Source organism: Cervus canadensis, chromosome 4 (assembly GCF_019320065.1).
Source record: "Cervus canadensis isolate Bull #8, Minnesota chromosome 4, ASM1932006v1, whole genome shotgun sequence".
Classification (NCBI taxonomy): domain Eukaryota; kingdom Metazoa; phylum Chordata; class Mammalia; order Artiodactyla; family Cervidae; genus Cervus; species Cervus canadensis.
The window spans coordinates 76,001,014-76,013,507 of NC_057389.1; the positions used below are offsets into that span (position 1 = coordinate 76,001,014).

At 38.6% G+C, this 12,494-nt stretch overlaps 1 protein-coding gene across 3 annotated transcripts in view; it reads left to right on the forward strand.

Annotated features, from left to right (window-relative positions):
• The first annotated feature begins 793 nt into the window (after positions 1-793).
• LOC122440082 (zinc finger protein 474) overlaps positions 794-12,494 on the forward strand; it is a 61,901-nt gene continuing 50,200 nt past the window's right edge. For 2 of the 3 annotated variants that reach the window (XM_043465888.1, XM_043465890.1), the window contains exons 1-3: positions 794-920; positions 8,763-8,888; positions 8,991-9,195. The gene's annotated coding sequence lies outside the window, so the exon portion shown is untranslated. Of the gene's footprint in view, positions 921-8,749; positions 8,889-8,990; positions 9,196-12,494 lie in introns of those variants that run through there. The other variant, XM_043465889.1, reaches the window with a different exon arrangement.

Below are 12,494 nucleotides of genomic sequence, written 5' to 3' on the forward strand. Positions count from 1 at the left end.
CAGTGGTCGTGTACCAACGAGCAAAGAGTTGGAGGGCAGGTCAGTCCTTACAACACTTGGCATGTTTTAGGTGCACATAGTTCTCATCAAATTGGCTGGGAGGCCCCAATAGAGGTCTCTCGGGAGGCTGTGGTGCCCACTAAAACAACTCTGACTTTCAATAAAAATTTATGCTGTGGATGCCAAAACAAACTTGTGAAAATTGTTCATTTTCAGGCGATCTGGACAAAATCCTTAGGAGGGCTGGAGTCACCATTTAAAAGGCTCTCTATAAGAGCCAAGAGAAATGTATCCTTGATTTATTCGAATACAGGTTCTAGTAAATGGCATATCTACAGTCAGCCAAATTTGTATTTCATACCTGGAGCCTGGATTTGGCTCAGCCTCATTTTGCCAGTGAAAACAGTGAGGCTCCTTCGTCCCTGCTCTCTGAGCCACTAAATAGAGATTTTAGGAATGGGGTGAAACTGGACCTCAAATTTAAAGATTTGGTGATTAATTGGAGGTTCAGGGGAAGTCTTGTTTTCGTTCTTTCAGATAGACTGTGTTCATTGAACCAAGAGGAAAATAATATTTTCAACAAAGCAAAAAAAGCAAGTTTGATTACGAAACTGGAAGCCTTAAGGAAATTTTTTTTTTTTCTTTTTGGTATTTGAATTTCAGATTCTCGTCAAATGTGAGTTGTAGTCAGTCTGCTTAGTAGTAAATCAAAATGTCACCACTTGACCTTGGCAGAGTTACCTGGTAATGAGGATGAAAGGTGTATGGAACAATTTGTGTCTGAGTCACCAAGTTTTCCTTCAACAGGACAAATGTGTCATCTGTTTTGTCACAGCTGGTCTTGAGCAATAGAAGCTGCAGTGGCCATAGAGAGGAATGGGAAGGACACCAACCTGCAGGTCAGAAGGTGATATGCACACGTAAGTGTACTTCTGTAAATGCACAGATGTTCTGAAAGAATGCACAAGAAACTGGTAACAGGTTGCTGCTGTGGTAGGTCCTGAAGTGGGAACCTGGTGAGTCAGGGGTGGGGAAAAATATTTTTTGTATGTATACCCTTTCTTCATTTAAAATTTTTATATATATATATGCATATCTATATGCCCCTTTAAGAAAATGAATAATAGTATCCAAAGACAGAGTAAGGAAGAATACATATGAATGTGTGTGTTTGACTCTTCATTAAACTAGGTGGATCATTTTCTCCCTCCAGACCTTAGAAGCCTCTTTTCTAAACTGAAGTGGGCTAGAGTTTAGATGGTTGGATAGCATCACAGATTCAATGGACATGACCTTGGGTCTGGAAGATAGTGAGGGACAGGGAGGCCTGGCGTGCTACAGTCCATGGGGTCACAAAGAGTTGGACACACCTTAGCGACAGAACAATAAAAAGAGATTAGACTAGAGACATAGTTAATATTTGTTAAATCAGGGACTCCACAATTATAGAAAATAAAAATCTTCATATGAGTCTGACAGTGGAGAGATATAATATATGTAGTTTTTAATAGCAATATGAATCAAAAGCAGTATCTTACTAGCCATAAAGTTCAAAATTCAGTGGTTATATACTGAGCAGCTGCTCTGAGAAGGAGCACTCAGGAAGTAAGAGGGGAAGGGAGAAATTGCTTCTCATTGGGTGGAAGCTGTGGGGGACTAGTGGGCAAAGTGTCTAGTAGTCCAAAGGGCAGTACAAAACAGCATGTTCATGGGCATAATGGCTTAAGACCACGGTCGCCTAACTGGAATTATGACTTCACAAGAGCCTCTGTCTGTCTTTTCTTTATCTAGGAGCAAACTGTGGTGTGTCTGCCTTTGACCAGCCCAGTTGATGATGTCTTATTAGTTTCCCATAACTGGGCTCTATACTCATCCCTCAGGGTCCTTGCTTGCCCATGCTTCAGACATCTCCTAGCTTTATTCTCGCCCACTCTAATTCCATTACAGCTTTCACCAGGGAAGACTCAGCTCACTTCTCTGGCCCTGCACTTTCTCTAGCTGGTTTTTGAATGGCAGAAGTGATTTCACCCTTAGTCATGTAAGACTGAATGTCTGCCACCTAACTTGGGCCAGAGGATGTGGAAGAGAGCCTAAGCTTCAAAGCCCATCAGGCCAGACCTACATTCACATTTTAAAGGTGTCCTCACTTGGCCATAGAAATATGACTCAGCTGCTTAAAATCTCCATGCCGACTGCTTCATTTGTAATGTAATCCCTTAGTTATGCACCATGAGTCTGGAAAGATCTGTTAACACAGGCTCTTCTGGAAAGAAAGCATCCTCATTTGAACACATGGGGAATCTAGAGCACAAGCCTCAACCTTGGCACTATCGACTTTTTTGAACCAGATCATTCTTCACTGTAGAGGGCTATTGTTGTGTGTTGAAGGATTTTTTGCAGCATCCCTAGCCTGCACCCTCTAGATGCTGGTAGCAGTACCCCAAATCCATATGTGACATCCAGTAAATAACTAGACATTGCCAAATGTAGTGTCTCTGGGGGTGGACATTTAGTAATCGCCACAATTCTGAACACTGATTCAGAGGATTATCTTCCTATCAAGTTTTGTTTTGGTTTGTACAGGGTCAGACTAGGGTGGGTGTCTGGACAACATTGTCTTTTTCTGATGTTCCCTCCTTTGTGTCTTCAATCCAGCTTCATTAGGCACCTCGCTAGGGCAATGGGGACATGGTTGCCGCAAGAGTTCACTGAAGGCTTTCAGAATTCAGGGTGAGCCTTGACAAGGCAAACAAACTTGGTCTTGCTGATATTGACCAACTCTTAGGTAAGGCTTTGACGTGTTTTTACTGTAACCAAGTTTCTATCTTGATGAAGCTCAGCAGGAAAGCAGGGAATAAGCAAAGACAGAAAATTCCAAGAGTCATCTCTCTTCTTTCTTTATTTCTAGGATTCAGAATACAGTGCTTCCGGCCAACCAGCTGCCATCTCTCTCCCCACTCAATCAGACTGGTGATCAACAGCATCCACTCAGGATCTATAGGCTGTGACTTAGGTTTTGAACTCTTCTTGGATTGATTATATTTATAGTCATCAGGTCTTGAAGTCAGTCTGAGGAGTTTGTACTCTCAATGGGGTGCTTGAGAGAGGAGAACATTTCTGTGTGGAAGGGTGACAGTGTTAAGTGCATCAAAGTCATTGTGGGTGATGGGAACCAAGGAACACTCCTAGATGAGTTGATCAGGATGGCACTCATGATGTTCTAAGATGATCCTCCAGTGAGAGAAGAGGCTAAGAACCAGACGATAGGCTAGAGAAAGTGTTTAAAAATGAAAGGAGATAGGAGGAGAATGGGGGCAGTGGCTTAGACTCCTCTTTATCAAGAAGAAAGTAGGTACCCACAACATAGGTTGGTTTCTTTTAATTAATTTATTTTAATAGGAGAATAATTACTTTACAATATTGTGATGGTTTCTAACCATACACCAACATGAATCAGCCACAGGTATTCATTTGTCCCCCCTGCCGACCCTGAACCCCCCTCCCACCTCTCTCCCCATCTTACCCCTCTAGGTTGTCCCAGAGCACCAGCTTTGGGTGCCCTGCTTCATGCATCAAACTTGCACTGGTCATCTATTTTACATATGGTAATGTATACGTTTCATTGCTATTCTCTCAATGTTTTTAAGACAGAGAATGAGACTCTGACAGTGGAGGGTAAGAAGCCAGAAGAACAGAAGAAATTAGATGTGCTAGAGAGGAGACACCAGCCAGGGCAGCAAAATTTCCGAGAAGAAACATGCATCCCCTGGAGATCTGTGGAAAGAATTAGAGGGAATCCCCTCATAATTTACTGTTTTCAATGAAGAGGCTAAAATGCCCTTCATAAAATACACATGAAAAGGTAAAATAGTAGACTGTTATCAGCCAGGAACACTCTAATTTAAACCAGCTTTAGAAATCTGTGGGTAATAAACTAGTGATTAAGTATTTATTAAACATTTATCGTTCACGTGCCCTAAGGATTTGGACTTCTGCCAGTTCTCTGGAAAGGCAAAATTATTTCAAAATGTGTACATTATATTAAATAGAAAACTTTGAATATTAATCTGGGCTTAGCATCTTGTAACTTCTTGTCATCTTCAGCCAAACTGGTCACTGTTATCTCTTATAACAAAAAAGGCGTGTGCCCAGTTTAGTGGGTGAACGTTGGCTGAGTGCCTGGAAGTGACAAGTACTATGTTTCGGTCCTGGCTTGGTGGCTGTAGGGAAGAAGGTGGAGTAGCAGGGTGGGGAGCTGAGCCAGGACGCCTGGGGGGCCAGAGCTGTGACAGTCCTCCAGACTCACAGCTAGAACCTCAGGCCCTTGAAACAAGGAGGTTTTACAGCACAGTGTATACAAAATAATTCAGTATTGGTGGAGTACTAGATATCAATACTGAAGAAACATCCTCTGTCCTTAGGAAAGGGGATCAAAAGAAAAAAATCCTTCTCTTTGCCCTGCCAATGTTTTCACTGTGTCAGAGATAAAGCAGGGGAGTCCTTTGACTAATTTTTTATTGGAGTCTGAGTTTCAATCTGTGGCCCATAAACAAATAACTTAATGTCCTCAGCTTAGATGCCTCATCAATTTAAAATAGACCAATAATATCTTCTTGCCTGGAGACAGTTGGCTGCGCTGGATGCTATTTTAAAGCCCACTTGAGCTCTAAGAGTTCTAGTTCTGTGATAAAGCCACTCAGATGCATAGAAAATATGCTGTGTTTATTGCCCCTTTTCAAACAAGTCCATTTTTCTCTTGAACACAGTTAGGGACAATTTACTGTGCTTTTTAGTTCTGGTAATTTAGGAAGGGTTTCCATGGTTTCTGCGGTCTCCTGGTCAGTTTTTCTGTGCATCAGCCTGCCGATAGATTATCTGAGGCCAACATTGTCAGCTCTTTGGATGAATGTCTCCCAGGCATGTATTCCCCCAAGGGGCAGTAAAAATTGGCTTGGAGGGTGATGTAATCTTAGATAATATGTTGGTCTGTAGGCCACCAAAGGGCCGCAATACATAATCAGATACAAGGCATATCTATGGTATTAAAATTTCATGGTGATGAAATCCAGGAGAATTAGAAAAAATATATACAAAAACACTTGGAAAGTGAAAGTGTTAGTCGCTCAGTCGTGTCTGACTCTTTATGACCCCATGGACTGTAGCCCACCAGGCTCCTCTGTCCATGGAACTCTCCAGGCAAGAATACTGGAGTGGGTAGCTATTCTCTTCTCTGGGGAATCTTTCCAACTCAAAGATCGAACCCAGGTCTCCCACAATGGGCAGATTCTTTACCATCTGAGCCACCAGGAAAGCCAAAAATACTTGGAAGGGGAGTAATAATAATAATAAATTTTAAAAGTGTTGAGAAATACTGCCCTGGGCAAAGAGTCCTGCGGGAAGGTAGGGTTATAAGATCTGTTGTGTTAGGATCCCATCAAATACAACACATTTTTTTTAAGTTTTCAAAGTCTATATTTAAAGTCTATCTTCCCCCTTTCTTTCTAATCTACTACAGGACACATTTTGCAATGTTCTAAATTTAGACATTTCCAAATTTACTTTACATAAAGACTTTTCTTTTTAAAAAAAAAATTATTTATTTATTTTACTTTACAACATTGTATTGGTTTTGCCATACATTGACTTGAATCCGCCATGGGTGTACATGTGTTCCCCATCCTGAACCCCCCCTCCCAACTCCCTCCCCAAGACTTTTCTTATGACAAAAGCCACATCTTGAAAAACGACTATCTCTTTGGAGGTCAGACTGTTCTGTGTGGCAGTCTAGCAAAGAGGCTATGCAGGAGACAGAGAAAGGAGAATTGCTTGAGTAAGAGAAACACACACATTTCAATCCCAGATTTGCTTTGGGTTAGCCTTGCAATTAGGGGAAAGCCCAGGAAAGCCCTGGAGGCCCAGTTTCCTCATCTGTAAAAAAAAAAAGGTGGGGGGGGGCTGCTAATGCTTCCTGCTGCAGCGTTCTTGAAGGTTTTTTTTTTTTTTCATTTATTTTTATTAGTTGGAGGCTAATTACAATATTGTAGTGGTTTTTGTCATGCATTGACATGAATCAGCCATGGATTTACATGCATTCCCCATCCCGATCCCCCCTCCCACCTCCCTCTCCACCCGATTCCTCTGGAGATGACTGATGTCCGGTGGTTTGGTGCTGGCTGTTTCTGAGATAGGCAGTAAGGCAAGGGGTAGAAGAAGACCGTAACTGGCTAGAAGAGGACATGAGGCCAGTTTACCTGTTTTGCCAAACTTCACAAACATCCTGTTTGAGTTCTTGCTGCTGCTGTTAAAAAAAAAAAAAAAAAAAAAATTTTTTTTCTTCCACACAGCATGTAGCCCCTGCCCAATTTAAATAAACTCAGAAGGACTATCAGTGACTTTCAGAATTAAGATTTGGGCTTTGCATCAATCAAGAGACATCAGGACAGTCAGAGATGTCAGCAAGGAGCAGCGTTCCTCTTAGTCTGTAAAATCACCGTGATTTATCCTTTTAATGAAAAAAAGGGGGGGGGTGGTGCTTGCTGAGGCACAACAGCTGTGGTTTTATGAGGGGAAAGTAAGCCAGAATTCCTTGTGGTGGGGCTGTTGCCACAAGGGGTCAGTTCTGGATTATTGGTTGAGGCTGGCATCATCCTACAGTGACACGAACTTGACTGTACATCAAATAGTTTGAAATAACTTGCAATTGTTTTAGGCGAGGAAAGCTCAAGCAATACCAGACTTGACTAGCTCTGTTTAAGTAAGGGCTTCAGTATTTTTGATCTGAGGTTGACTTGAATGTCTGGAGTGGGAACACGAGAAGGGTGACACCATTATCTTTAAGGGTGCGCTGGTTTTCTGGTTGCCCACTTAGCACATGTGAGCAGTTTAACTGTCGCCATGAATCAAGGGCTTCCCCCACTCCCAAGGTTATAAATAGAGATGGATAAATATTTTGGATCCATCAGCCTCCAAGTATTCTTCAGATGTTTTGGGTTCAACCAAACAGAATACATTGTGCTGAGCACATTCTCCCTTGATTTTTTGAGGATTGTGTATGATTTATGGGAAATGGAATCCATATGTTTCTGCTTCATTTACACTTAAATCATCAAAAGATTGTGTTGTAAAGCTGTGTGATGTCCAAGATAGCTTTTGAGCTTGATTTTTTTAAAAAAATAAGCTGCTTCAGAGTTTTTGTTCCTTTAAAAGTTAGAGAGGGAGAAGAGAAAGAGAGGTACCTAGGAAGGCCTATTTAGCCAAGATGAAATAAATTTGAACACCAGGAAGTTCAATTTAAGCTGAGACTACAAACGGAAGAATCTCAAGTGAGTCCAAAACTGGGGAGAATACAAAGGTTCCTCTCCAGTCACTTTGCGAAGCATCTCCAACAAATGCAGAAAAGCAGCTGGCCACTCACAGCCCCACTAAGGGAAGGGAAGGCTGTGACTGCATTGTCAGTGACCCAGCTCACTCATGTGCCCACTGCCACAAGAGCTGTTGTTCTCAGGCCTCCTGAGAGCAGTCCCTCCCGTCCAGATAAAGAACTCTTTGCCCTATTTTCGCATGGAAATATCTGCTCTCCTGGTGTTTTCCCGGGGTTGTCCTGTCCCAGGCCAGCATTTCCTATTTGTTCTTCTGCCATCTGGCTCAAATAGCTGGCCACTGCACTGAATACTGTGTGTGCATTTGGGGTGGTGTTTACTTATTGGGCAATTTCTTTAGAGAAATATCTCATTTAGCTCACAATAGGGCCAAGAAGGCCTGCAGTTTATATAAAGTAAGAAATGTGTTAACTAGGGCCCTACGAGTTTGTGAGACTAAGTTTTCTTTCCCCATCTCAATATTTAGTCACTGACATAGCAGCTCTTTAGTTATTTTAGGTATGCTTTATCATCTACGTGTGGAATCTTTTGAACAGTGTTGGGTGAAAAGCATCCAAATTAGAACTATTTTATGTGATAGTATAATTGAGATATCTTTAAATCTCTGTCGAGGACACATCTGCTCATCTCTAGAGCATTATCTAGTGTTAGAACATGGAACTTCATTATCCAGTGAGGTCTTTAGACTGTGTGGTCTGAAGTTATTTCAACAGAATTAATAGTCCTGTGAATTACCTGTATATCCCAATTTAGTTATCTGGGGGGTGAAGGAGAGGATTTTGGAATCTAGAAGGTTAGAATTTTCTCCCTAATTCCTAGCCCTAAGGAACATTTAATAAAATGTTTCTTAAGTTCATCATCCAGTGGTAACTGCTGTTAACATTTTAGTATATGTTCTTTAAGCACATGTATGTGGACATGTGTGCATGTACACATACACAGAGTTTAATGAGATCATATTTATTCTGCTTTGTAGCTTCTGTTTTTCATTTAGAAACATATTTTGGACTTTTTCCTAGGTTAGTAAACTGTTTCACCTTATGAGTTTTTAATATTTACAGAATTAGAAAATAATAATTTCTTAGGATTGTACCATGATTAGCTTAACATCTCAGAGTATTTTTAAATGTAGGGTTTTAAAAAATATTTTAGAGACATTTTTAAGTGTTGACCTTAGTTTTTAGCAATGGTTTCTATATCTTAAGACACATTAGATAATAATTATCTTCTACCTCTTGCATTTTTGTTATATTTCAGACCAACACACCCTTTGAGAACCATGGAGAATACCCATTTCCTTTTAAAAGAGGTCAAGGTTTCCTATTTTTAAACACTCTAGAAAAGATCAATAGGATAATCAGTATTTTTTTTTTCCTTCTTTAGGAAAAAAGAAGTGTTTCCCCATTCCATTGCCAAGAGGAGCCTTGTGGCTTAAATCAACCTACATCCCTTTTTGTGATGCTTAGTCCACTGGTAAAACTCCCAGAGTCAACTCCAAAGAAAGCTGAGGTCCATACCTATTTTGCCATCTGTTTCTGAGTTTTTTCTCCCCTTGTTTTGGAGTTTCCAGTCTGTTACTAGAGAACTCAGTCCTGTTCGTTTTGTTGACAGGTTGCCAGGATACATCCAGGCGACAAAGGCAGGGGTTCCTGCTCCTGGCAGCCAGCCTCGCCTCCTAACAGAACTCCTGCAAGAGGGGAGGTGAATCCTGGATCTCCCATCTATTCTACTCCTGTTTCCACCAACTACCCCACCAAGGAATTCAGCAAGCCATGACAAAAGCCGAAATAGAAAAATAAAGAATGAGTATTACAAGGTGAGGATCCCAGAAGGTGTGTTCCTTCTCTGTTGTCTGGTAGCTAATCTGTCTCAAGTCTTACCTTTCAATTAGCAATAATGCCCTTAATCTCTTCCACTTCCTTCTCACCACTATATAGTGATATTTGCTTGCTATAGAAAAGGAATCCAAAGAAAAGTAACCCGTTCTTAAGTTAAAAAGAATAACCCTCAAGTACTACTAAACAAATGAACAAATACGGTTTTACTTCATTGGATGATTTTGGCAATAATGTGAATTATGAATTAAATGTTTTCATTACTAAAAGAATCAAATTCCACTTAAGGGGGTGATGTTTAAAATTTTCTTCAAAGAAAAGTTGATAAAATATATTTTTAACATTAATCAGAATTATATCGCCCAGAAAGTTTCCTCACTTGCCTTCCAGTCAATCCCCCTTTCATAGGCAACCACAGTTCTCATTTCTATTACTATAAGAATAATTTGGCTGTTGATGATGAGTTCTATATGAGTAGAAGTATACTATGTATATTCTTGTATCTGACTTCATTGGCTCAAAAGAATATTTCTGAGACTGTTCCTGTTGCTACACATATAAGCAGTTCAATTCCTTGTGTAGATGAGTATTATAACATTAAAGAATTATTACACAAGCTGTTTATCTATTTTCTTATTAATTGATACTTGGTTTGTTTCCAGGTTGGGGTTCCTATAACTAAAGCTGCTCTAAACATTCTTGCACAAGTCTTTTGGTGGACATGTGTTTTCATTTACCTTGGGTTCAGACCTAGGACTAAAACTGATGGATGATAGGGTAGATGTATGCTTAACTTTATAAGGAATATGAAATGATATGGCACTGTGGTTATAATTTGTATTTCCTTCATGACTAATGTAGTTAAGCATTTTTACACGAGCTTGTTAGAGACTTGTATCTCTTTTTTGTTAAGTATATATTCATATTTCTTGTCCCTTTTAAGTGTTTTTTCTTTTAATATCATCTTCATTGATATATAATTCACATACAATAAAGTGCACTCATTTAAGTACACAGTTTAATGAGTTTTGACGAGTGATTTTATCCATTTTACCACCAATGATAAAATATAAGAACATGTCCATTAACCTTTGTAGTTCATTCTCTGTCCACGCAGCCAGTAAGTAATCACTGATCTACTTTCTGTCACCTACAGATTAGCTTTACTTGTTTGGAATTTTATATAAATGAAATAATTCGGTATATTCTCTTTTGCATATGACCTTTTTTTTTTTTGTTTTGTTTAGGTAGTGTTTTATTTTTCAAAAGTTTTCAGGTGTCTGAATTAGATTAATTACCCACTTTCTTATTTTTCCAAATTCAGTCCTTCCAGCCCAGAAGAGATAAACCCCTGCTGGCACATTAGTATTCTGGATGCTGGGAATAATGCTTTAGATATAGTTTTTAACCTCGTTCATGACACCAGCAATACAATCTTAGCATTATGAGTACACTAGTTCCAGTGCCTCCGGGAGAAAATACAATTTCTGCCTCATCAAGTTTTATTGATAAAACACAGATGTAGTTATATTATTCATATGACTTTCTGAATTTGTTTTTGTGTTTTCCAACTTTTTAAACATAATCTTTACATTCTTATGGGATAAGCAATCATCTGAGATATATTTAAATGAACACAGATTCAATTTTTTTAATTTATTTTCAGCATGTGATGGAAAAATAGAAAATAACAACAACAAAATGTAGTTCTTATATACTGCATATGACCTTTTATCTGGCATAATATTTTTTAAAGAGATCTGTCATTGTGTGTGATTTGTTCATTTGTTTTGTGGAGTAATACTCTGTTATATGAATGCATCATAGTTGGTTTATCCATTTATCCATTAACATGTGTTTATGTCATTTGTAATTATTTAGGGATAGGATGTCCATGTTATCAGGGAGATATAGATTTGACTTTATGAGAAACTGCCCAATGGTTCTACAGAGTGGTTGTAATAGTTCATACTCCCATCAGGCATATATGAGAGTTTCTGTTTTTTTCACATCCTAACACTTGGTATTGGTAACTTAAAATTTTTTAGCCATTCTAGTGTGTGTATAGTGGTACCTCTGTGGTTTTAATTTGCATTTTCCTGAAAAATAACAGGAAAATGCAAATTAATTTTTTGTATAATTTACTATTATTTCATGAGCTTATTGATATTTAGTACATTTTCTGTTGTGAATAGTCTATTCAAAGCTTTTGCCTGTCTTTGGCAACCCATGTTGGGTTGCTTGCCACATATGTGTCAAATATATGCATTGCAAAAAATTCTTCCCAATCTGTGGCTTATCTTTTAGTTTTCTTAATGATATTTTTTAAAGGATAGATGTTTCTAATTTACATGAAGTAAAATTTTAAATTCTTTTATGTTTAGTGCCATTCAGTTTTTCTGTCTAAGAAATCTTTGCAAATATTGAGATCATAAAGTATTTCCTATAGTTTCTTCTAGAAGCTTTATAGTTTTAGTTTTTATATGTAGTTCTGTGATTCACCTTGAGTTAATTTTTGTGTTTGGTGACAGTAGATGGTTGATACTAATTTTTCTGCTACATGAATCCGGTTGTTCCACCATTATTTGTTTAAAAGATTTTCCTCTCTTTATTGAATTATCTTGGCGTCTTTGTCACTATGAATTGACCACATATGTGAATTGACCATTTATTTCTGGACTCTATTCCATTACATCAATCTAAACAAAACTTGATAGGATTCTAGTTGCACTGATGTCTTTATTGGCATCATTAATTTTTAATAAGCCAGTTATCTTGGCTTGTGTGTATGAAAGTGTTCGTCACTCAGTTGTGTCCAACTTCAAAACAGATATACAAGTTGAGTGCTTCCATGACTGTTTGCCAGTGGAACCATGCATAAGAGTTTAAATCAGGTTGGGCATTCTGTCTTCTATGTTTTCCAAATCTCCTCCCAGACAGTAATCTGATCTTAAGCTATTCTGTAGTAAACCAAAACCAAAAATATATGGTTATAAATTTAATCAAGAATGATAATCCCAGTAAAAGGGATGCATTTTTTTTAAACCCATTTATACAAAATGTGGCTTGAACTTAATTTTCATTCATTCATTCATTCAATAACTTATTGTCTACTGTTTTCCAGACACTATTCTAGACAAGGAAAGAGGGGAGGAAAATATTTCTTTGTTCGTAATTTCTGCAAGGAAACAATATTTATAATCTCTACTCTAGTGCCTGTTTAACAGTGTATATCTCACAATTACAAAGAAAAAAACCTACACCTGATAAAATAAACATT